The 27,459-nt window shown below is 39.8% G+C and overlaps 1 protein-coding gene across 5 annotated transcripts in view; it reads right to left on the minus strand.

Annotated features, from left to right (window-relative positions):
• Positions 1-27,459, minus strand: part of INPP4B (inositol polyphosphate-4-phosphatase type II B) — a 606,964-nt gene that overhangs the window by 476,462 nt on the left and 103,043 nt on the right. For 2 of the 5 annotated variants that reach the window (XM_068542548.1, XM_068542544.1), the window contains exon 1: positions 22,932-22,958. The exons of 2 other annotated variants lie outside the window; for them this stretch is intronic. The gene's annotated coding sequence lies outside the window, so the exon portion shown is untranslated. Of the gene's footprint in view, positions 1-22,931; positions 22,985-27,459 lie in introns of those variants that run through there. One more of the 5 variants, XM_068542546.1, reaches the window with a different exon arrangement.

Genomic DNA, 27,459 nt, shown 5'->3' on the forward strand with positions numbered 1-27,459 from the left:
ACACAACTTCATGTGTTAATCACCACCGTATTTTATTTGAGAGACTGCATTCTTAAAGATAGAGAATAAAAGCTAAAACATCCTTCAATGTTTTTGGAAAGAGATATAAGCTAAGGATCGCTATTAACACAGGTCACAGTTGAAGGGGAAACAGGTTGTGACTCTGTAAGTTTGCCGAGAAGCCCAAAGGTACAGCTTCGAAAGATATATCTCAAATGCCTCTCCAATGGCTGCAAAACTCTCTCCCTGGAACACTTTTAAATAGTGGAAGAACCAAGTCTTTCATACCAGTCACCACAGAGCAATATTTCCAGCAATGAGAGACTCATGGACTTGATGGCAAATGAGTGAAAATTTTAAGTAGTCGTCTCAGCATTTTAAGCTTCTCTGTCAGCAGCAGAATAGCCAAAGCACTTTGAATATCAACATCCAAACAGAAAATCAAAGAAGTCATCAAAGGAAAATCTCCTTCCTGAAATATAAGTGATAAGATCAATGTATAAATTAGTCGGAGAAAAGGCCAACCCAGAAGGCCCTGTCTTGTAGAAGAAATTCAATATGACATGAGATTAGTGTGTCAAAACTTAAAATACATATTAATGGTAAAGCAAATCTGATTGCCTCCATAACAATCCATCTAAATTGTTTAATTTGGAAAATTTTTCTGTTATTGGTAAGCACTTCAGTATGAAGCAGTTATCTTGATCAAATGTTTTATAGATACATTATGCTGCACTCTACAGAATCCTAAAAACTGCTGTCATTCTAGACTGCACCAATTTTCAGCAAAACAGAGGGGTTACCTTTCTAGGAGCGAACATAGTATATGCTTTTTCCACTTAACATTCTGACAGAAAATCTTTCTAAAATGTATTAAACTATACGAGGCCTTCCTTAAAAGTACATTGGGCATAATGTCATTTTCCTTGATGACCCAGAGTCATTATTGTGAATATGAATTATCACACTGGCCTGTAATAAAATCACGTCTGTGATGCTCAACATCACTAATTATTAGAGAAATGCAAATCAAAACTACAATGAGGTATCACCTCACTCCTATTAGAGTGGGCATCATCAGAAAATCTACAAACAACAAATGCTGGAGAGGGTGTGGAGAAAAGGGAACCCTCTTGCACTGTTGGTGGGAATGTAAATTGATACAGCCACTATGGAGAACAATATGGAGGTTCCTTAAAAAACTAAAAATAGAATTACCATATGACCCAGCAATCCCACTACTGGGCATATACCCAGAGAAAACCATAATTCAAAAAGACACATGCACCCGAATGTTCATTGCAGCACTATTTACGATAGCCAGGTCATGGAAGCAACCTAAATGCCCATCAGCAGACGAATGGATAAAGAAGTTGTGGTACATATATACAATGGAATATTACTCAGCCATAAAAAGGAACGAAATTGAGTCATTTGTTGAGACGTGGATGGATCTAGAGACTGTCATACAGAGTGAAGTAAGTCAGAAAGAGAAAAACAAATATCGTATATTAATGCATGTATGTGGAACCTAGAAAAATGGTACAGATGAGCCAGTTTGCAGGGCAGAAGTTGAGACACAGATGTAGAGAATGGACATATGGACACCAAGGGGGGAAACTGCGGTGAGGTGGGGATGGTGGTGTGCTGAATTGGGCGATTGGGATTGACATGTATACACTGATGTGTATAAAATTGATGCCTAATAAGAACCTGCAGTATAATAAAACAAACAAAACAACGAATACTAAACTTTTATTGGGTTATTTGTATGGAAATATGTTAATATAAATGTTTCAGACATTACATGAAATTTCTAAAAATCTTATATTTGTATTTGTATGGGAATATGTATGGAAATATGTTAATATAAATGTTTCAGACATTACATGAAATTTCTAAAAATCTTATATTTGTATTTGTATGGGAATATGTATGGAAATATGTTAATATAAATGTTTCAGACATTACATGAAATTTCTAAAAGTTTTATATGTTCTGGTATAATGTTATAAGTAATAATCCCAGTTATTACTTTAAAATGTATATCTCAGAAATAACTAATTTTCTTGCCAACTGCATTATTATGAACTTTCATCAAATCTTTAACCGTGGTCATTTTTAAGTCTTTTGTCATTTACAGACAGTTCTGGGTGTACTCTGATGATTTTGCAAATATGTTCCTATAAAAGGGTTTCATCTTCAAGAAATTCATGGAAAAGACTCTGACAAGTACAGGTTTCTGGTAACTGACTGTACTGCTGAACTGAATGAATAAGAATTTTCAGAACTCTAATGAAAAACTGATGAACTCATAAAAGTGCTAACAAAAGATCAAGATGAAAAAAAAAAAATTAATTACATGGGACTGAGTGAACTGATGAGGATGAGTATAATTTTTGTGACTTTCTGTCTGAATTTAAAAAAAAAAAAAAAATCCCACAAGGACTCAGAGGCAAAGAATATACAAATCAATTTTCACTGCAAAGTAAAGGAGCTGTTACAGTGGAGGATTACTGCACTGAATGTCAATATTATGACATAGTATGAGTGTGTTTCATGTTTGGTAATTGCAATCATTGTTGCTTTTTTTGTGGTCATCCATGTACAATGCTTGGTGTCAGTCTATTTGTCTCTTGTAAAAATAAAATACAGTGTGTGTGTGTGAAAAAAAAAAAAAAAAGAATAACAATAAAATTTTTTATTGTTTAAAAAAAAAAAAATCACGTCTGTGAGGCCCTCAGAAATGCATTCTTTCTGTGGCGCTTAGAATGACAGAATGTCAGCATTAAACAGGACTTGAGAGCTTGTCTAGATTTTTCAATTACAGATGAGGATACTAGTGACGCGAGAGGAGCGATATGATGTAATGGAGGAGACGTAAACGGTGACCTACCCCAGGTCTCCCACCTTCTCCAGAGTCCTTTCAAGTACCCCACATTGTACACCACAACCTGTGCCTTTCATAAGTTTCTCTGTCCGTTTTTCTTTTTTTTTTTTTAATTAATTTATTTTATTTATTTATTTTTCTTATTTTTGGCTGTGTTGGGTCTTCGTTGTTGCACGCAGGCTTTCTCTAGTTGCAGCGAGCGGGGGCTACTCTTCGTTGTGGTGCATGGGCTTTCTCATTGCGGTGGCTTCTCTTGTTGCGGAGCATGGGCTCTAGGTACACGGGCTTCAGTAATTGTGGCACACGGGCTCAGTAGTTGTGGCTCGCGGGCTTAGTTGCTCCGCAGCACGTGGGATCTTCCCGGACCAGGGCTCGACCCGTGTCCCCTGCATTGGCAGGCGGATTCCCAACCACTGTGCCACCAGGGAAGCCCTGTCTGTTTTTTTTAATAGCTTTTCTCTACCCTTCCTGTTAGGTTCTACGCTCACCCTCCTCACCATTGCTGGTGATTTAATCTCCTCCAGCACCATGCCCTCTGATGGTGATTAGTGCGGTTCTGGCACAGAGGGAGGGCATGGGGAGCCCATGGTCATCAAAGGTGATGGCTGGAAGTCAGGATCTGGGGAGAACTCAGGTAAAATTTAGGAGAGTGATCTAAAACGTAGAGGGTAAACTAACCTGAACCACAATGAAGAGATCTAACCAAATGTTGGAGTCTAAGGTCCAGAGCCAAAGTGGAGAGGAGAGGCAGGAACCAAAAATGCCAAGAAAGAGGGAGGTCCAGCAAGGAGCAAGCCTTGGGAGGCAGAGCAGAGGAATATGAATGACAGGGATGTCTGTGCTGTCTTTTATCCCCCTTCCAGCGTGATTACATTTTGAAAGTAAATACCTTGGGAGGGAGGGAGGGTGCCTGCTTCTTTTCACAGCCCCTCAATCAATCCCAACTTGAACCTGGCTTAAAAGACAACTCATGCCTTGGATGGTGAGACACGTGAGTCACGGAGATCTGAGTGAGTAACCTAATGGTCTTAACCCAGGAGAACAGGCATTGGGTATAAGGCATGGGAATGTGACGGTTCGCAAGTCTTATTTGTTTACTTCCTGGGAACAGCTTTTCCTGCCCTTGTCCCGGAGCCTCTGAGGTTTCAGAGCACCTAAATTCCAGGTAGGTGAGGTGTTCTGCTTCGGTTTCCATGTCAATAAACAGATAAGGCAACAGCCCAGTGTAGTAAGTAGAGGGGGAAATGACAGTTTAAAAGCCAGCTGCATTGGAGCCTGTTCTAGCAGAAGGGTGAATTCTCACTTTCTGGAAGAATCGCCCTTTTGTCTTACATGAGATGCCTGAGGCTCCCCGGGGGGCAAATGACTTGTCCAGGTTGATACAATGGCAAGGCCATTGCCTGTGATTAAAAGCATCAAGTATTAGAGCCCTGTGCACCACCCCCCCCCCACCGTGGTGGTCACAGGTCAGGTTATTATCACCTCAGAGAGGAAACGCTCCCCGATTGGTGGGCAGAGGAGCGTCTGTGGTACTTTCCTCCTCACTTTTTCCTGTAGTGGCCAAAGTAAGGTGTGCTTTGCTCTACTGTCTGGAAGACAAATTGGTGTTCTCTGTAGGAACAGATAGGATGATTCATGCTGTGTGCTACATAATTAAGGTCTGTGAACTCAAAATGAGCAAACCAGGATGTTAGTAATCTTGGTAGAAGAGTAGCTCACGGGGGCAGCCATACCTCATTCTTTATTTGAATCCCTTTGAGGTGGGAGAGTTAAACTTCTCTGAGATAAGGGAACTTACCCAGAATAGAGTTCTTTTCAAGATTTTTCTCCCTTACCTCTTGATCTCTCATCTCTACCACGAAAAAAAAAAAAATATATATATATATATATGTGTGTGTGTGTGTGTGTGTGTGTGCATGAATTTTTTATTTTACAGCCAAGAATCTAGGTTTTCCTCTCACCTCTTGTGCTTTAAAATGTTTATTCAACCTGAACAATGATTGAGGCCCTACAACAAACTAGAGGACCAAGCACTTCAAAGCCACATATGAAGACAAGGCGGATTTTGCTTTCCCAAAAGCCCACAGTCTAGCTGTAGAGGCAGATGGAAGTCAGTTACATGGGTACTTACTTACCTGGCTGTGTCACTACGGCTAAAACTCCTAAATTCCATAATCCCGGTCTCTTCGAGTGTACAATGACAATACTAATACTTATCTTGCCAGTTGTTTCATATTTTTAAAGTCAATTGTATATACATCACTGAGGAGTGGGCTTGGTACCTATAGGGTACTTAATACCCAGCAGTAAGTGACAACACACACTAATGGGTATTCTAACCAAGGAATGACCATAACGAGTCAGAACCACAAGGTGACAGGAGGCTACTCCTCCCACAAGCGGACATTTGTTACTTTATGGCTGCTCAACAAGCACACAGCCTTTCTTTGGCAACAACATCCAATTTCCTTGGACAAGCCCCCTGTCCCCTGTGCTCAGCCCATGTGTTTCTGATTGCGTGACATGGCAAGTAGCCTTTTCAAAGCCTCAGCAGAGTGTGTTAAAAAGGGAGCCCAAATACTAAATTATAGTGCACTAAAAAATGGAAAGAATTAGTGGGGCATTTTTTTTCTGTCATTTCCTTTCTGAGATTGCACAGAAGCAAGAGGGAGGAGAGAGGGAAGGGCGGAAAGACAGGGCAGGAACTTGGATCCGAGTTGTAAAAATGTCCAAGGGGCATTTTAAGGCAAGGATTGGCTAATATTCTACTATTAAATTGTTTGCATTTAAATGACGTAAGTCCTTTCCATCTCCCCAAACCTGTTATTATTTGTCCTACACACAGAAGGTCTTGTGTGAGTGTTTCTGTTTGTTTTTCTGGAAAGTGAGGGAAGGGGTGAGCTCTGTATCTGTGTTGACACAGAGTGGAAGGGTAGCATGCAAGGATGGACACACAGGATCTGCAAACTAAACCAACCCAGCTAAAGCAAAAGCTGAGAATGGCAGATGGCCAAGAGAATGTCAATTACATGGAGCAAACTTCAAAAAGCTGGATGGCAAGAGGGCATAGGCTAGGACATGGAGTAGTGATTTGAGCCCATTTTATCTACTTTTGAGGGAAGGATACCCAAGCTGATGCTGGGGTTTTATTTTCAGTCCTAATCAGGTTCATCTGAACTCTGATGCCATAGACAGTTTGAGTTCCTCGTTTAAATCCCTGCCCTGGTTCTGTACCAGGAGCATATGATGGCCAAACTGTGGGGTGCCTATTTCGGAGGAGAAGCAATAACTCAGCATCAACCAATTAGGTCAGGGGATTTCTACCACAGTCACAGAAAAGCTGTGCAAAGTACTCTAAAATCACTCTTAGAGAATCTGGGTAAGGAGTCTATTTGAGATTGTATGCTTGTGGCAGAAAACCAAGCACATGCAATGTACTATGGGCTCTCAAGAACATGCTCCCTACCTTTTGAGGTGCACGTGAACCACCAGGAAATGCTGTTAAAATGCAGATTCTGATAGTTAGGTCTGAGGGAGAACCTGAGATTCTGCATTTCTAGCCAGCTCCCAGACAATGCTAAGGCTGATGGTCTGGGGTCCATACTTGGAGCAGCAAGGCTAGATTCCCTCGTGAAATAACAAACAGTAGAGGACCCTGACACGTATTAAATAAATTAACCTCATCATATATAGAATTCCCTGCAACTTGCAGCCTTTATGGAAGAAAAAAGAGGGCAGTTACTGGAACCCTGCACTGTCTATCAGAGCACAGTGTCAGAGAAACTGGATTCCTACAGTAGACTTTTGTGCCTTTGGTAAGCCTCACATATTACCAAAAACTAGAGATCTGGGAAACTGCCATACCAAGAACTATGGAGAATTTATAGAAGGAAGAAATACTGATTTTCAGAGAAATAAACAATATAAAGAATAAAAGTGACAGTTGCTACTATTTGTTTAATGTTTACCATCTGTCAGGAACTGTTTTAAGTATTTTATCACTTCATTCTTAATATCACAGTAACGCTATGGTATAGGAACAACTGTTATCTCTGTTCTAGAGATAAGGAAGCTGAGACTCAGAGAGGGTAAGTTACCTGCCCAAGATCACACAGCTAATAATTAGCAGGATAGGTGTTTGAACACAGGCAGTCCTGCTCTACAGTCTACACATATAACCACTATGCTCTCTCCCTCTCCTGTTTCCATGGCTCCACCAAAACAGCTTTTCCAATGGAGATGGATAATCTCCATGATGCAAGATGCAGTAGACATTTTTGTTCCTCTCAGCAACACTGGATGCTACGGACCTCACCTTCCTTCTCTAGTATTACCTTCTCCTGGTTTTCAGGGCATGGACTCTCCTGGTTCCTGTTCTATTTTTCCAGAATTCCTCTCAGTTGTCATTTTGGCATCCTTCTCCCATCTCTGCCTCAGCAGACGCTGCTTCCTCTGCCTGGGAAGCTTTGCCCCAACCCCTTCGCTTAGGAATCCCGATGCACCCTCCTGGGATCCACAGCATGCTGTGGTCCTAAGGGCCCGGTGGGGCTGTCAGCCTCTAAACACTGTCCTCCAGGTAGTACCAGGTGTAGCTGAAGAGAATGCAACATACCCAAGTGGGGAGGACTGAAAAGAGAAGCTATAAAGAATCCAAACATCTGGCTGTAGGATGGCTACCCGCCATATCAAGCCGAAGAGGGGGTGTTGGGAGAGAAGGTAAGAGGTTGAACCTGCACAAGTTCCTTCAGCCACCAGGACTTTTCTGGGACACTTGGGCACACTGGGAAGGACAAACTGGAGGCTGACAAAATAGGGCAAAGATACCGTATTTAGAAAGCTAGTTCAGCAGCCCAAGTGAGACCCGTAAGCACATTTGTAAAGATAGCAGCTGTCAGGTGGGGAGCAAGGGCATCCATGAAAGACTTTCCGGAGGGAGACTCTGAAAGGCTTGGTTACAATGCATTCTACCTCACGTATTTATTAGATACTAGCTAGTTGTAAACGGGTCTTTTACAGTTGACTTACATATAGTTTCCAGAGCCAACTTTAATAGGGTGAAGACCTTGAGGCTGGTTGAAAAAAAATATTCCTATGCTTCCGCCTACTGGCAGAAAGGACATCTATTTATTTTTTTCCTGTTCAGTGAGAGAAGAGAGTTCTTAGCTGTGGGTGACCTGTGTGGGACACGGAGGCAGGACTGTAGAGGTGGCATGGATTGCAACCTCTGGTAGGTAAAGAAACTGATGCTCAGAGTTTCCTTGTCTTACAAGCAAAGTGCCACAGCTACAACCAGAACCCAGGACCTCAGCCAGCCAGGGGAGGGCTTTGTCCACAAAGGCACACGGGGTCGAAGTGCAGTTCCTGAACAGGACCCATGAGAATCTGCTCTTTACTTCCCTAGCCCTGCAGACTCCGTTCCCTCTGCCACCGACCAAGCGGGAGTTGTACTGCATCACCCCTCAGTCATTAAGGCAGGTCGCTGCTGGGGTCCCTGACTCCAGCATGTATGTGACTGGAGAAAAACAGTTATTGCTTTTTAAATGAGGATGTAGCTGAGGTGTATGGTAACTGACATAGAAAAAAAAGGGCAAATATTAGAGACAATTGGGGAAAAAGGTGAAAGAACTTACTGCCTGACTAGGTGAGGGATAAAGAGGAAAGAAGTATCTAAAAAAACAAAACAAAACAAAAGAACTCAAGACTTGGAGACTGGGAAGAAAGCTGGTACCAACCAAACTGGGGTCACAGGGGAAGGAAAGGCTTCCAGGGTCACAGGGAGAAAGACCATTAGCTCAGTCTGGGATAAATTAACTTTGACAAGAAGGCAGGATAGGCATGTGGAGATTTCCCGCTGATGTGTTATCTGGGGAAAAGATGTTTTATATCACCTAAGACAGTTTTATTTCCACTCTGAGTCAGAAGGATGACCTGAGCAGTTAGGGCAAGAAGGGAAAGGCCCAAAGAGGTGCACAAATTGCAGGGGAAAGTATCGATTGCAGTTTTGATCACCTAAGCTGATACCTGGGAAACCTGCGCTCTCTCCCCATATATTCAGGCAGGAGAAGAGAGAAGACGGAAGGCTGGAAGGGGCTCTTTCTTCTCTTTCTGTGATGCATCAAAACCGATACCACACAAAGCTGACCACCGGGGGCCAGCGACCAGCCTGCTGCACCACAGCCCATGTCAGGTTTCCACACAGCTGCTCAGCCCGGGAGAGGCTTTCAAAGAGGCTGCCTGCAGAGGTTCGCCTGTGCAGGGGGGAGCACCTTCTTAAGCACTCAGAGCGCTGACACGGCTGGAGGGAGGCTGGCAGTTTGCCGGGGGGGGGGGGCTACTGACGGGAAACGTGGAGAAAGAGTTGTGGAGAGGAGAAAATCAAGAAGGGACAGGAGTCGGAGCTGAATTGAGGTTCGGATGTTAAGATCAACGCAGAGAAGAGGCAAAGAGGGGGAGCGTGTCGAGTTCCTTTAGTTCCCAGAAATGGAACTTCTGGGAAAGGTAGACTCACCACAGAGAATGACTGCAGAGAACTGAAGAGACACAAAGGCCTTGATGTTCATCAAAGGCCACCCACGCCTACCACCTCCCACAAACACACAGACCCACTGCCTCCACAGAGGAAGAAAGAGCCAGGGAGGTCACATGACCCACTGGTGTCACACGGGCAGCTGTCAGTGGCAGAACAGGGTAGACACTCAGGATGACAGACACACGCTCCAAGGGACCTTCTTAACGTTCCACACGACATCATAAAATCTGTGATAGATGTGGTCACAGTAAATATAAACCCCCAAATTGTGGAGAGTCCTCGTAGGTATCTGACAAATGGTAAAACAAACGATACAGGTAGTAACAGGGACTGTCTGTGATGAAATATAAGATGGAATTGACATAACTTAAGCTCCATACAAAATAAAAAATGGAACTGAGAGCCCCAAAATAGGTCCATCAGAAATGGTAGAGTTCCCCACCATGGTGATCTCTAATGCCTGTTCTTGCAGAGATTCTTGTCTCATCTGTGGGCTCAGCCCCCTCCTTCCCCTTCTAGGTTCTGGCCCTGGCCCCCAGAGCCACAAGGAACGCCAAACAAGCAATTCGGAGACAAAAAGCCAATCTTGTTTCTAAGCCCTGTATTTGAGGCACGGTTGCCCGGGGCTGGGTTTGGCCTCACTGCCCAGTTCCTCTGCATCTGAGGCTCTGCTTCCTTGGCAGGTCCTGGACTCACATCCACGGTACCAACCACGACAGCCATATTTGCTCTTTTCAATCCTAAGCACTGGTCACAGCCTTTCATTCTGAATTCTCCACCCTCCCTGTCATCTCAAAACTCTGGACGAGCCCACAGCATGGCCTCATTCCTCTGTCTGAGCCTTCTTCACAACCTTGACCCCCAAATTCCAAGCCCAGCCTGTATATTCCGGTCACTTGTTGCCCCTTTTGCTTGTTGTGGCTTGATATTTAGACTGACTCTGCTCTGTCCTCTGGATTCATGGTATTTATCTGTCCTGCCCCCTTTTCTTTACACCCTCACTATCTTCCAGATTTCATCATCCTGGCCCAAATAAGACACTGACCACAATTTGCTTTTGGAAGCAGAAAATAAGGAAATTAGAAAGACGAAAACTGAAAGTTAAGGAGGAAATACGGCTTCTTTTAGAAACAGTTATTACTAACATACCTAAATATGAAGCCTAAAGTTAAGGAAATTATTCAACCTGCAGGAACTATTTAGGGTAGGCTAGGTTGTGCTCCTGTTAACAAATTTCCCTGGGAATCTCAGTGGCTTAACATAAGAAAGGTTTATTTCCTCCCTCTCCTATATATTCAATGGGTGTTGGGAAGTGGGAAAGAATTGCTCTAGGTAGGAACTAGGGACCTAAAGGAGGCCTCAACTCCTTGAAGCTTCATCAGGACCAAGTCTCCTTCTTGACTTCCTGGCAGGTGAAGACAGACTAGGGGATCACAAGGGAGTTTTCACAGCCTCAGGCTGGAGCTGACACTATCAATTCTCACAGCTCATTATCCAGAGGTGCACATCTGCAAGGAGCTGAGAAGCCCAGCTTTTCCACGTGGCCCAAAGGCCAGGAGACCTGGAGGCTGAGAATCCTAGTAACATCCAGACCACAATGATTCCAGATGATGTGGCTCTGGAATTCTCCCAATTATCATGTTAGCTGAAGGGCTAATGCACCTGAAGTCGTGACAATGCTTCTCATTTTTAGTTGATAATAAGCAAAGCCGTCTGCAATAAGTGTGATAAAAAGGAATGAATATGGACTAATGGAATGATGCAATGACAGTGCGTGTGTTAAAAGCTGAGAACCTAAGGTATCCGAGAATGGTTGTGAGGCTACAATTTTATTTCACTCTTGTGTGTTTCTGTTTCATTTTTGTGGCTTGAGGGGAATACTTTTTTTAATGTTAGTTTTGAATGTCTGCTTTGTATTTAATGAACCAAGATTAAAGTGGAGGATTTACCTCTCATTTTTATGGATAATTGCATATAATATTCAAAAGCATAAAACAGCAAGGATGTCTTGTTAAAAGCAACTTTTAATGCTTCAATACAGCAGTAGACTTGCAAATAGTAAAATCATATGTGTCTGTCTTATCAATATTGTGATTTAATTCTAGAGTATTGCCTGCACTTCTACACATATTTAATCTTGTAATCATAGTCCTTTACAGACAAACCCATGACAACTCAATACTCATATATTAATTATGGCACTAGTTTACCCAGACGTGGCATTGAGATGCTTTAAACTCTTAGCACATAAACTGAACATTTTGCCAAGAGGACACTAAAAATAATGAGGAAAGAAAGCTACTGAATTACCCTTTATTATTGCTTGCTCTTCTTCCTCTTATTACGTGTTTAAAAAGCTTTGAGTAATTTATGTACATTTAATCCACGGACAAGGCTTTTACACACTTGAAAACCCTACAGTAGGATTAGGGCGGCTGTAATTCTGTCCATCAGATGTGCCTGGTCTGAGCAGTGTTCTGGGTATGGACTCTGTAGAGCCTCATCCACTCACATCAGATAAGCAGCAAGAAGTACAAGTAATCAAATAGGTCTCCTATCATTTCCCAAAATGGGGGTTTATCAAGCAATGTTGTCTCTACTGAGATCACCACAGAAGTGAAGTGTTTCGGCAAGATCTAATCCTCAACACCAGAAGCCTGTCCTTTGAAAGACGTCTTCCGAAACCCTCCCCTGCTCCAGCCATGTGTCTCTTCCAAGCACGCCTAGCCCCCCACGACAATGATAGCCCTGACCTGGTCCTCCCTTCTTCCGCTCTGAGGCTGCATGAGCACAACAAGGCAAGCAGCCTGTCTATGGAATTTAAGACACTTCTTAATCCTGAAAGCTCATAAACGCCAGTATTGATTTTAAAAAATCATTCTCACCCCAGTTGATAAAACCTTTACTTTAGGTGCTGTCATTTTGGTGAAAACTGCCTTTTTAATATCACCTGTTGTTCTCCAGGGAATAGTTGCCAAACCAGCATTATAAATTCCAGAGAAAAATATTTCATGAGACCATACTTAAATTTACAGAATACATATGTTAGAGCTAAGCTCACTAATGATATAACTCACAAATATACAGGAGATGAGAACTTAAAATATTTTTTATCAGATCTGCTAGAAAACCAAAAATTAAAAATTAAAAAAATTCTCTACTCACTAATTTTTCTAGATATATTTTCTGGTGGGGAAGAATATAGTAGAGTACTGCTCAAAAAAGAGAATTGATGAAAATATACTTCCGAAACAGAAATCAGTTCACAAAATTATTTCACTTGAATAGATACCATTTTATAAACAGAAAAACTGAAGGAGAAAAACTATATGGCTTGTTCAAGTTTCTAAAGTTGATTTGTGAATGGAGCAAGTAAGAGAATGCTTTTCTCGTAACTTTAATTCAAATATCTAATTTGAGATTCTTATGGTACTGATCTTCTAAAGAGCTGAAAGACTGAAATGTTTTTTATGCACACACTGTATGAAAGATTCTAACTAAAGGATAAAAAATATTATTTTTTTCAAAAAGTTTCTATGTACATTTCAAGTCTCCAGCATCCTGTCTAGATTTGTTTTTTCTCTCTCTTTTCTCTCTTTCTTGCTCTCTCTTTTTTTCTCCTTGAGATTCTCATGGGGGAAAAAAAGAGGAAAATAAGATTTCATGAGAGGACAGTTCTGACCTAGAAAGAAAAAAAAGATCTTTAACTCAGAGAAAAACTGAGACAGATCTTTAAAGGGGCTTGGTGGGGGGGAGGGATGTTACTGCATTGTTTTGCTTTACGTGGTTGTAAAGAAAAAGGTACCAAGTTTTTTGTTGCTTGAACAAGGAGAGGGATTTTCTTATGAGGCCCTGAAAGGTTTTATAGTTGAAAAGTAATATGAAAAATAATAACTTCTGCCACTGAATGATTGTTATAAGGCTCAGCACCTTCAATAAAAAGATGCTTCTGTTCAATTTCCAGTCACATCAAATTCTCATTACAAGCAGCTAAATCCCATCTCTCCATGAACCAGACTGTATCAAAAGTAGCAGCTTTATGCATTAAGTTTTATAACACACACTTACATTCCATATATCCCAGGTCACAAAGCAAATTCTAGGACCTTTTCCCCTCAGTGAATGATAGGCTTGGATGCTAAGCTTCGATGAGACCAAGAGCCGGGAAACTCTGGTGACAAAGGTGCCCTCAAAAATAAGAAAGAAATTCTGTTGCTTTTTGGAAACAGAATTGTCCAGTTCCCAAGTGCTTGCATAAAATCCGTTTTTGTGCTGAAGAATAAAATATCAAGGATTGTTGAGAGTTTAATTCAAAATCCATGAGGAGGAAAATTAGAGAGGCATTAAGGTCAAAAAAAACAAAAAAAGAAGTCCCTATGGTAGAAAACTGCAAAGCCTGCTTAATAATTTCCATGCTGTTCCCTCTTATGTTATTTGGAAATGTTCGATATTGCTACATTTCCTTCTAAGGTCTGGGGAAGGGAATAAAATGTCAAGGAGGTTAAAGTTCCCAGACGAACCATGGAAATCGGGAAAGGAAGGTGCAGACTCTAATGATGAATGCTAGGGTTCAGAGCACGAGCTCTAATTCAAAGCATAACTCTCCTTACCGGTACACAGGCCAACGGACTTGACCTTAGATGGCTTTGCGCTTTAAAGAAAGCTCTTTTTAGCAGTGAAGGGACCCTCCAGTAGTCAGAAAGATGAATATCACTTTCAAAACAGAAAATATGTCAACTGATATGGCAGAACGAAAGCTGGCTATTGTCGATTTTTTAAGGCAGTAAAGCTGAAAATGAAAGGATTCAGGATACATTCAAGGATACGGGAATGGTATGTTTTCCTATTGGCAGCCATGTCCATTTTCATAGTTAGAGTCTGTTGTTTGCTGTGCTGGGGAATGTTGGCTTCATTTTAAGACTTAAACCAAATCCAAGTAATTAACTAAATGGTACATGCTTATTTATATTGTTCATGAATAGATGCAAATGGTACTCCGGAAGAGGCTAATTGAAGAAGAATTAGGTGATAGAACTGGAAAAGAAACATCAACATTTGGCTATAAAATGGTTTGAAGATTAAAGAAATAAGGGTATTTAAGAGGCAAGAGCAGTGACAGTGATAGAAAATTATAATCCAATTTATAGTTACATTGTAAAAGATATTTATCAATTCATATACATAGACCCATGGAATAGATTGCAAAAATGGCCATAATACTTTGCAGTGCCTCCAATCAATAAATGTAGTCTATTTGCTCATCCTCAAATTTGACCTGGTGTTTAAGTTGCTTTGGCTAATAGAAAGTGGCAGAAATGATATTTTCCCAGTTCTGAGAATAAACCTCTCTCTATCTCTCCCTCAGAACCTGCCACCTCCGTTTGAACAAGCCCCAAGCCTGGCTGATCTAGCCTTCTACACACTGAGGTAGTCATTGTACAGCAATTGCCATTGCTCCAGCCAACAAAAAGCCAATCTTAGCGGCAGAGCCACCTAGCTGACCAGCAGCTCCCTGCAGACGCAGGAGTAACCCCAGTTAAACACCTAGCTGATTGCAGACCAAACTGCCACCCCACGGACTTATGAGCTAAATAAGCAGTGGTTATTTTAAGCCACAAAATTTTGTGGTGATCTGTCACACAACAAAAGATAGTGGATAGAATCCATATACTCTAAGGAGCTTCATAGAAATCTATTATTAACTTAATTTGCCAAACCATTGTTAAGGATGAACTATGCACCAGGCACAATGACAAAGCCCAGTAATAGTGCGTTGAGGAGACAGAGCTCTCTGGTGCACAGTCCATTCTGGAGATGCCAGGAAGACTTGCAGCACAGATACCCAAATGAGGACTTGAAATTAGTTATGAGTGGGCCAGGAGAAGTAAGGGGAAAGAGGTATTTCAGTCACAGGGAATGGTAAATGTACACAGAAGTTGAACAGTAAGGTATAAGCAGGAAGACACAGGAATTTACATTAGTAGAATGTGAAGTTTTAGTTAGGAAATGGCAAGAAATAAGACGAGCGAAGTTAATAGGAACCAGACCATGAAGGCCTTGGACGGTCTCATAAACACCTTGGATAGAGGTGTCTTGATATAGGCCTAGGACAGTAGTAGTTCTCAGACATGAAAGCATATAAAAATCATCTGGTGGTGGTGTTAAGAACAGAAATTTCTAGGGCTTGATCACCTATAAATTCTGATCCAGTAACTTGGTAATGGACCCCAGACTTCGGCCTTCAATTTTTTTTTAATTTGTCTTTTTAATATATAACCCAGGAGGGTCTGATGTAGGTTGTACATGGTCCACACTTAAAAAATGTCACTAGGCAATGGGAGGTCTCCTGAAGTGATTTAAGAAAGAGAGTGACTCAGGCACTCTATATTATTTTCAGGTTGGCACTTAAGACTGACTTTTCTGGCTGAGGTTTGGTGGGTAACTGAAGGCTCTCAGTGAAAGAGGCAAGGATGAGAAAATCTGAATTAGGACAGTAATAGTAAAAACTGGAGACCAATGTGTGAAATATTTAGAACGTTAAATTGCCAGGGATTTTTGTTGATTGAAGAAATGCAAGTGGAGGGGAAAGGAAGGGTCAAGGATGGCACCAGATTAAATTAGATTTGAAATATCTTAAAAATGTCCAGAAAGCACTGGTTTGGAAGTTAAAGGTACACATTTAGGAGGTATCAGTGTATAGATGTAAACCAAACTATGGGAGCTGGGAGAGTTCTGGGGAGTTCCTGGGAGATTGATTGGAGTAAGAAGGGACCAGGCCAGTGGCAGAACCCAGAGGTACCGAAACACTTAAAGGACACATAAAAGATGAATAGCAGCTTAAGAGGCTGGGAAGAACTACTACAGAGTTAAGAGAAAAATGTGGCTACAATGACACTATAGTCCCAGTAGCCATAAAACAGCACTGTTCCAGGCAAACTACAGTGAGTGGTTGCCCTACTTAAAAATTAAGTGTCATTCAAAGTCTCTTGTGATCACTGTGATCTCGCTTCACTAGAATTTTGGGTGCAGAAGACTGAAGAGTGTGGTTTGAGTAGTTATCTTGAAGTAAAAATGAGAAAACAGAATTCATACAACCCTTTTAAGAAAGCACAAGGTATACATAAAATTATAAATAAAAATGTACAAAAAAAGGACCTACTTATGAACTTTGGTGAACAACCTTGCAGAGTCTCTCTGTCATAACTAATTTTAAATTAATAGGATTTTTGATTTAAATTATATATATACAGGAGAGCGATCAAGATGGCCAGAATAGGAGGATGTGAAACTCACTCCCCACACACAAATATATTAAAAATACATCTACATGTGGAATAATTCCTATTGAAAACGAAATGGAAATTGGCTGAAAGACTCCTGTAAAATGAAGGCTGTAGGAAAGATACACATGGAATCAGGTAGGGGGGGAAGAACAACAAAAACAAAAAAATCCCATTTAAAATTACATCAAAAAGAATAAATTCCCAGGTACTTTCAAGGAATAAACTTAACCAAGGAGGTGAAAGACCTATACTCTGAAAACTATAAAATACTGATGAAGGAAATTGAAGTTGACACAAAGAAATGGAAAGATATCCCATATTTTTGGATTGGAAGAATAATATTGTTAAAATGTCCATATTACCCAAAGCAGTCTACCGATGTAAACAATCCTTACCAAAATACCCAGGATATTTTTCACAGAACTAGAACAAATAATCCTAAAATTTATATGGAACCACAAAAGACCCTGAATTGCCCAACAATCTTGAGAAATATAAAAAAGCTGTAAGTACCATGTGCCCAACTTTAGACTATACTACAAAGCTGCAATAATCAAAACAGCATGGTACTGCACAAAAACAGACACATAGATCAATGGAACAGAATAGAGAGCCCAGAAATAAACCAATATACCTATGGTCAATTAATCTACAACAAAAGAGGCAAGAATATACAATGGAGAAAATACAGTCTCTTCAATAAATAGTGCTGGAAAAACCGAACAGCTCCACATAAAAGAATGAGATTAGAACACTTCCTCACAGCATGTACAAAAATAAACCCAAAATGGACTAAAGATCTACATGTAAGACTGAAACCATAAAACTCCAATAAGAGAACATAGGTAGAACACTCTTTGACATAAATCACGCAATATTTCTTTGGATCTGCCACCCAAGGCAAAAGAAATAAAAGCAAAAATAAACAAATGGGAACTAATTAAACTTAAAAGCTTCTGCACAGCAAAGGAAACCATCGACAAAACAAAAAGACAACCTAATGAATGGGAGAAAATATTTGCAAATGATATGACCATCAAGGGGTTAATATCTAAAATATATAAACAGCTCATACAACTTGGTATCAAAAAAACAAACAACCCAGTTAAAAATGGGCAGAAGACCTGAATAGATATTTTTCCAAGGAAGATATACAGATAACTAACAGGTACTTGAAAAGATGCTCACCATCACTAATTATTAGAGAAATGCAAATCAAAATAACAATGAGATATCACCTCACACTTATTCAGAATGGCTATAAGCAAAAAGTCTCCAAATAACAAATACTGGAGAGGATGTGGAGAAAAGGGAACCCTTGTACACTGTTAGTGGGAATATCAATTGATGTAGCCACTATGTGAATAGTATGGAGGTTCCTCAAAAAACTAAAAATAGAACTACCATATGATCCAGCAATTCCATTCCTTGGTATATATCCAAAGAAAATGAAAACACTAACTCAAAAAGATACACACAACCCAATGTTCATAGCAGCACTGTTTACAATAGCCAAGATATAGAAGTAACTCAAGTGTCCGTCAACAGACAAATGGATAAAGAAGATGCACGTGAGCACACACATGTGTGTGTATAGTGGAATATTACTCTGCCATAAAAAAGAATGAAATTATGCTATTTGCTGAAGGTGGTTGGACCTACAGAGTATTATGCTCAATGAAATAAGTCAGACAGAGAAAGACGAATACCGTATGTTATAACTTATATGTGAAATCTAAAAAACTTAAAAAAGGAATGCGTATAGCAAAATAGAAACAGACTTACAGATACGGAAAACAAACTAGCGGATACCAGTGGAGAGAGGGAAGGGGGGAGGGCAAGATAGGGGTATGGGATTAAGGGATACAAACTACTGCGTCTAAAAGAAATAAGCAACAAGGTTATATCGTACAGCACAGGGAATTATAGCCATTATTCTGTAATAACTTGATGCAAGAGGGAGGAGATATGGGGATATATGTATATGTACAGCTGATTCACTTTGTTATAAAGCAGAAACGAACACACCACTGTAAAGCAATTATACTCCAATAAAGATGTTAAAAAAAATACTGAATCACTATATTGTACACCTGAAACAAATATAATATTGTAAGTCAACTATATTTCAATTTTTCAAAAATGAAAAAATTATATATATACAGACCTATAATAATATATGTAATAAAAATGTGTCTTTTTCACAGAATATTGTCATTCTGCATGTAATAATCCATATCAGGGTTGGGAAACTTTTGCTGTAAAGGACCAATAGCAAATATTTTGGGCTTTGTGAGCCATATGGTCCCTGTTGCAGTTACTCAACTCTGTCCTTGCTCTGTAGCATGCAAGTAGCCTTAGACAATATGTAAATGTAAAAGCAAGGATGATCTGGCCCATAGGCTATAGTTTGCTGATCTATATCATAATTTTTAATGACTTCATATTGCTTATGGCTGTACCATAAATTATTTAACCAACCTTCAAGAAATGTATACCAAGGAGATTTTCAAATGTTTGAAAATGTATGTAGAAATATGTTAATACAGGCTTACACATCAGCTGGGGAAATTTGAAACAATGTAAATGTTCATCAAAGGGAGATTAATTAGATAATTTGTGGTATACATGATCATTTCTTTCAAAAATCCTAAATGATATAGTTAGAATACCAAGTATAATTTTATTTCTCTTCTGAATATCCTGCCCCTAATTTAGATCAGTTTCTTCAATTGCAGAGATCTGAATTATTCTTTTTTAACAACTTTATTGGAGTATAATTGCTTTATAATAGTTTGTTAGTTTCTGCTTCATAACAAAGTGAATCAGCTATACATATACATATTTTTTAAATCAATAATAATGTGAATGGTCATGTTACTTTGAGTTGACCATTACAGGAAGATAAATATGTATAAGACTATAATACAATATACAGTATTATTTAATCTACAGAACTTACTCAAATTTCTCCAATTGCCCCCCTAATGTTGTTTTTGGTTCAGGATCCAACCCAAAAACACACTTTGCCTTTAGTTGTCATGTTTCCCTTAGTCTCCTTTAATCTGGAACAGGTCCTCAGTCTTTCTTTGTTTTTCACAACCTTGACAATTTTCAAGAGTGTTGGTCAGGTATTGTGATACCCCAGTACTAATGAGCCCATTCACTGCCCAAATCTTGGTTTCTAAACACCATGCTCCAATAAAAGAAAACTACTAGTCCTTGGAGAAACAGCTGATTGCAGGAATGGGACAGGAAAAGTGAAAGATGAGCCTAAAATATCTTGCAGTGCCAGAAAATATCAAAGTGTTTTCAAGAGAAATTCTAAAAAGATACAGGAGCCAACTTGAAGGGGGCTCCCAAAGGCCAAATCTGGGAAAACCGAACAACAAAAAAAATGATTGTGACACATTATAAGCCATGGAATAAAATGAGTTCATTTGCCCATACTAATATAAATAATGAGTGAACGGATGAATGGATGAATAAATGAATAGAGTAAAATTTTCCTTACTGCAAATTTCCAACTAGTATTTGGCAAACCCCACAGTAGTAATTGTCTCAGGCAAGAATCTTCAAAGGATTCTAAAATTAGTGCTAACAGTGTTTTAAATAACAAGCTAACTAGATACTCTCCAATTATTTCTCCATAAGATCTTCATTAAATACAAAGAAATACAGTAACTTTGCAGTGGAGAAACCTGACAGACATCACCTTCACCAAGTGATCAAAGTTACCATTTTCAGTAGCGGAACAAACCGACATCAAATCCCTTCTGATTTGATATGCTGAGAAGGTCACAACCTCACTTTGTGGCATCTTTGCCAAAAATGTAAAACCTGAACTTAAATATGAGGAAACCTCAGAGAAAATGTATCGATTGCCAGAGCCTTGTCGACCTAGTATTAGACACACTAGGGTACACTCACGTGTTACATGTACTTTCAGTTTGGCCTCGATTCAGTTCACAGAGATGCACTGAAAGACTTTTAAGAAGAAAATGACAGGATGACAGCTGTGTCTCAAGCAGAGAGTAAGATATAAAACGAAGGGGGTGGAAATGAAAGCTGGGGAAGGCATCTATGCCTGATAGGAATCTGTCACATTATTTCAGGCACATGGTCATAATCTCAACTAGCGTACTGGTATTAGAAATGCAGAAGAGGAGAGCAAGCCAAGAAATAATGGGAACAAAAATGAAAATTAATTTTCCACTCACTGAATGTGAAGGGACTGCAGAAGGAGGGAAAAGAAGGTCTCTATTACTAGACTTAGCACCTGGGTGTCTAGGCAGCAGGTGGGTCAATGGAAGGAGAGGTAAGGGAATTCCATTTGGGACAGATGTTTGAGGCATCACCAGGATATCCTAAAGAGAATGTCTAGCAGGTAGTAGGGAAGATCAGTCTGCAGTCCAGGAAGGAGATATAGCACGTACGAATGGGTGCATTTTCCATTAAGAAACTGAGTTTGAAGAGCACATGTACCTTGTGCGGTGTCACGATGCCAGTAAGGGGCAGAACCAGTTTTTAAACCCAGTTCTTCCAAGTTCAGAAGTTTCTGTGGCCTATGGGAATTTTTGTGTATATCAAGACTCTCCAAAGGGTTCAAAAGAACTGCAAACGTCAGCAACTGTCAATCTCTAAGTGCACAATCAGGCTATGTGCAAAATTATAAGCCACTCATTAAAAAATGTAAAGGAATAAGGGAAGTTCCCTTTTTGTCTGTGAGTCCCATTGGGCTTTACACAAAAGACCATATTCAGAGCCTCCTAGGACTTTCAACGATCAGTTGATTGACTGTCAGAGCCTAGTCGACCTCAGACATCACCCACTCAAGTGCTATAATGTTACAACTCAGGTTATCTAGTCCTGCATATTCGAATATTTATACATAGGTTAGATGGAAAAGTTCCTGGTATATGCAATTGAATTCTTACCAGCTCTCCCCATCTCTATTCTATTTGTTTGTTTTTAATTTTTATTGGAGTATAAGTGATTTACAATGTTGTGTTGGTTTTAGGTGTACAGCACGGTGAATCAGTTATACATATACATGTATCCACTCTTTTTTTTTTTTAGATTCTTTTCCCATATAGGCCATTACAGAGTCCCCACCTGTTTTAAGAGCAGACAGGAGCTAGAGTTTTAGGTTTCAATGTTCTGTATTAGCTGGCAGAAGTGTTGCATCCTGAATATCTACATTGAAGAAGAGTCTCATTCCCTGAATATATTTGAATCCACAGGGAGCAATATAACCGAGGTCAGCTCTGAGGGTGGGCAGGAGACCCACCACTCAACCCGTTGGAGTCTAGGGCATCACTTAGCCTTGACAGAAATGAGGACCCAGGCAGAGGTCGCTGATCACTCACTACAACTGTTCCAGCAGCTCCGTCCCGGTGGTGGGAGAGGTGCTGTTTAGCCCAGAATCCCACCCTCCCACTGCTCACCCCTCACCCACACCTTACACTCCCACCCCCCCACCCCCCGCCCATCACCCTTCCGTTAAAGGCAGGTGATGAGACAAAAAGAAGCAGAGTGCCTCCCTTCCTCTTTGCAGAAAGGGTAGCATGACCGAGAAAAAGCTTTCTTTATAACTGATACTTTATAAGGCTGAATGACTATATTGCTGAAATCAGTGTTTATCCTCATTAAATACTTTTTTCTTATTCTGATACCTGTAATAACAATGAAATAAATATATACACGTGAGAAAAGTACACACAGAAAGGCATATCCCCTACATAAACACAGCTCTTCTCTTAAATTGCCACAGCCAAAGTAATCACATTCTTAAATCCTTCTCCAACCACAGTTCATTACATACTCTAAGAAAGGTTTTTCATTATTGCTGTTTATTTACTTATGCACCTGAAAAGGAATAAAAACCATTTCTAATTTGGGTACTCTCAAATCATACTCTACCTTCTTGCAATTAAAACACAAATTTACTTAAGACACTACTTGCCTAAAACAACCCTGTTTCCAAAATAGACACTCCATGAAATTTGTTAGTAACAGTAGAACGCTCAGGAGCAGAGCAAAGCTTCAATTAAAGGATTACACTTCTGGAGCTAAAAGAGGCTGGAAGCTCAGCACCGAACCTTTCTGCTTTCATTGTCTCTGACTTTAGTTTGGTTTTGATTATTCTTTTCCCTTTTCCTTTTCTATTTTTCTTTTTGCCATTGGGTAGAACTAGCAATTACAGGGAGAAGGAGCAGTCTGATCTTACCAAGGAAGTTGTTTTGCTCAAGTCGTTTCTTTCATTTTCAAGTTGGCTCTCAGCCCTGCCTTTGTGCGATCTGAACCTTCATCGCTTCTCTCGTGAGTCACCAAGGTCCAAAGTCTGCCCCACAGCATAACCTGAACGCTTGAATCACCCAGAAACTGGCTTGCTTGCAGGAACTCTGTTTTGCCTCGTATAAAAATGGGCTTCAGAAATGTTTAAACAATAACTAAATGAAGAAATAAACGACCGGGACATTGGATTTCACTCTTATCAATCATCATGTCCTTTCTCTCTCTCTGCAATATCATGTACATTTCTAAGCATCCCAAAGAAGTTAATGAATATTGGGCACTTAATGGATTTTTCCAAAAACACTCGAAAGTGACAGCTCTCCAAAACCAACGGTCTCTTTCCCATCACTGATGTGTTAAGAGCAGAAAGAGTACGTCAACAATCTTGCTAGATAATCATAGATATACTTAACTGGTACTGAAGATGATATTATCTGAAAAGACATACTTCAGTATAGAATTCAGTGCTACTCGGGATTGAGGCAGAATTGCTTCTCAGCTGGAAAAAATACCAAATAGATATTTTTGAACTTCTCAGTAGGTGATAATCCAGTAACTCTGAGAAACAATTCATAGGCATATGGAACAAATTACTATGGTAATTGCAGAAGGATTATGAATACTTCTAGGTCAGTAGTCTTGACCTTTTCAAAGCTAACTGTTCTGCTGAAACTAGAACTTAAACATAAACTAAATGGTTGCGATATTTGCCTAATTTTTTTACATGAATGAAAGAGCAACTTAATGAATTATTTAAATATGCCACCTGCATTTTTAATCTGTATATGGGCATGAATAAGAAAGAATATTTTTGTACTACATGGGACTGAGCACACCCACACATTCTGTCCCTCTGTCTTACAAATTCTAGATGGCTACTGGAGACAAGAAGGAAAGAGAAAACTACACAATCTTCCTTTATTTATATTAATTTTGACCTTACATTTGGAAAAGATGAAGGATAATTCTGACCAGTGTTTGTTCAATTCTATAGCCTTCTGGAACAGACAATATCAATTCCATAGGAATGCCATAACCATTTATTCCCATCACAGCAGGGCCGTTTGCCTGATGAAAACATAATTGGAAAAACGTCTTCTTATGTGGCATTGTAAACCATCTGCCATATTCAGGTTCTACAATATGTAGCAAACTCAAGAAAGAAAAAGTAGAAATAGAAGTTTCTGGAACAACATCAGCATCAAAGAACTCCAAAATATCACGTTATTAGGGAAAGATACACAAAAATAAACAGCAAATTAACCTGCAAAATACCTACCACTGCAAATAATAACAGATTTTTATTGCTTTATACACATTCCTATGTATGCTTTAATATATTCCCAGCCCCTCAAGGAGTGATTTATTTGTTTTTGTTTATTTACAAGCACATAGTGCTACATACCAAATCTAAGTACTTTATAAATATTAAATCACTCAATCTGCATAACAACCTTATACTGAGAGCACTGTCAGCATGCCTATTTTACAAACGGGAAAAGTGAGCAAAAGAGCCAGGTTCGAAACAGTTTATAAGAGGATCTTTACCACCACCCTGAGCTAGTGATTGCTTCCTTTCTCTCCTGTATAGTTATAAAAATTTCTCTAAAATATAGGTAATTCTTAAAACAGAGGATTATATTCTAAGATTAATTTCAAAGCTAGCACCAACATCCAAATTCACATTCTGGTACTCTGTAGTTCATGGAATATGTACTTTCTTTCCTGAAAAGCTTTCATATAAAACATAGGTCGACATAAAAGGTGAAAGAGGGCTTCCCTGGTGGCGCAGTGGTTGAGAATCCGCCTGCCAATGCAGGGGACACGGGTTCCAGCCCTGGTCTGGGAGGATCCCACATGCCGCGGAACAACTGGGCCTGTGAGCCACAATTACTGAGCCTGCACGTCTGGAGCCTGTGCTCCGCAACTAGAGAGGCCGCGACAGTGAGAGGCCTGCGCACCGTGATGAAGAGCGGCCCCCGCTTGCCACAGCTGGAGAAAGCCCTCGCACAGAAACGAAGACCCAACACAGCAAGCAAGCAAGCAAGCAAGAAAGAAAGAAAGAAATGGTGAAAGATGCTTTCATTCCACCACTGATGATGAAGAACACTTGAGACAGTGGATTAGACCAACTGTGTGTGTATGTTTGTATATATGTGTGTGTGTGTGTGTGTGTGTATGTGTATAAAACAAATGCCACCTCTCATATAAAAATGTTCTATATATATTGGAAATATATAGGTAAGAAAATAAAATCAACATTTATTGTTCTGAGTGAGTAGGTAGGTATAAGAATAAGACCCTTCTATGCAAAAAAAAAAAAAAAAGTAGGAAAAAGTAGGGAATACATAAAACTAAGAAAAAATTAATTCCTGTCTCCCTGCAGAGAACTACAATATATACTAAAGAAGTCATATCATTTTTCAGTGTCTGTGAAAGAACAGAAAGAAACCAAATTTGTTTCTTTATGTACTTCATTTCATACCAAATCATGAACTAATTTCCAATGACATTAATAATATGTTCTCTTGCTAAACAACCACAACCACAGCCCAGGAGCCCCAGACTTTTCTCTCTCCGTCTCTTTTTTTTAATCCCTGAATACTCATTTGAAAATTAACTTAGAGCCCCTCTTACACTCGTTCCTTTATCTGCTGAAAATTCTCAATGCATTATGAAAACTAAGTAAGTAATGTTTTACTGCAAAGCTTTTTTTCATTAAAAAGGAATAGAAGACTTCCCTGGTGGCGCAGTGGTTAAGAATCTGCCTGCCAATGCAGGGGACACATTGCATGTGGGAAGATCCCACATGCTGCGGAGCAACTAAGCCCATGCGCCTCAACTACTGAGCCTAACGCTCTAGAGCCCGCGCGCCACAACTACTGAAGCCCATGCGCCTAGAGCCCGTGCTCAGCAACAAGAGAAGCCACCGCAATGAGAAGCCCGCACACCACAACGAAGAGTAGCCCCCGCTCACCGCAACTAGAGAAAGCCTGCGCAGCAACGAAGACCCAAAGCAGCCAAAAATAAATAAAATAAAATAAATAATTTTTAAAAAAGTAATAAAGCTAACATTTCTCAAAGTGTTATAATTTGGCGGGGGGCATAAAATACAAACTGAAAGTTTGGCAAAAGTAATTTGGAGCTCATTTGAGTTGAGGGGGAGACTCAGTACCCTGCAATTGACTATAAGCTCCAAGAAGGCAGGATCTAAGTTGATTCTAAACTTGGTAGGAAACTCAGAAGATGCTCTAGGATTAAGCCATTTTAAACTCTACTTAAAAGAAAAAGAAACGTTATTAGCCATTTTTAAACAATATAAGTCACGTCAACATTTCTGCATATAAATAAATGTTTTTAAACACCTCAAATGAACTCTTAATCATAGATTTCACCACCTGTAGCATATATGCAGCACATGTGACCTGACTGTTAATGAATTGTACTTCCTCCTCTTTTCATTTCAGCCCTCATTTCTCTTTTCTACATCTTATCACGCACACCACCACCCCTGAAGGAAGACATATCCTCTTCCAGCCTATAACAACCAAAAGTCCCTCATCAGATCTCTCTTATTCTCAAGTTACACCTTGTAATTACTCCCTCTGTTTTTCTACTTGGCTCCCATTAAATTTTCTTCTTTTCACTAGCCCACCCCACCTAACCAAAAATTTCTGGGAGTCCTCATTGAGTCCTACACTGTCTCCCAGAAAAGGAAGAATGCAAAGTGGGCAGGAGGGGGAGGGGAGAAGATGGAGAGGACCTTGACATCCCCAGTTGGAGACCTACTATGCATTCAGAAAAGCTTCAAATCCACCCAGCTCCCATCTTCCTCATCTTTTCTCTTTCTCTTCCTGCCTCTGATTTTTCATTTTGACCCCACACCTTTACAACCTGGTTAACCTGAGCAAAGTTTGATGTGATTATGTAAAGGAAGATCGCTAACCACCATTCACATATACTGATTAATATTTATGTTTACAGTAGGCCAATAATGGTTATATATAATCATAAGCACCTAAGAATCGTTGTTGTGAGTTTTATTTAATAACAACACTCCATTCTTATCACATGTGTTCATTCTTCATAAATTGTTGCATGAGTAGCATAATTATCTCCTTGCAATTAAAAAAAATCAAAGAAATATTGTTTCACACCTTTCTAGAGATTGAAAATATTGGCCTGACAAGTGGAAAAGTAAGTTTTATTAACAGCCATGGAAGTAAATAAAGTGATACTTTGAGGATTTTGGCAAAGGGATGGCAAAAAGTTAATTCAAATCACATTATTATAGAAGTAAAGAGAACACCAATTAGTTAAAGAAAACATAGATGTATGTTTTAGCCAAGTGGTACTTTTAAAGGCTATGTTGATAAATAGTGCTTAATAGTGCCTGCTAAATAGAAAACATTCAGTAATCCTTTACTAATTGAATAAATGAGTGAATGAATAAATGAATT

The sequence above is a fragment of the Eschrichtius robustus genome, chromosome 4 (genome assembly GCF_028021215.1).
Source record: "Eschrichtius robustus isolate mEscRob2 chromosome 4, mEscRob2.pri, whole genome shotgun sequence".
Taxonomy (NCBI): domain Eukaryota; kingdom Metazoa; phylum Chordata; class Mammalia; order Artiodactyla; family Eschrichtiidae; genus Eschrichtius; species Eschrichtius robustus.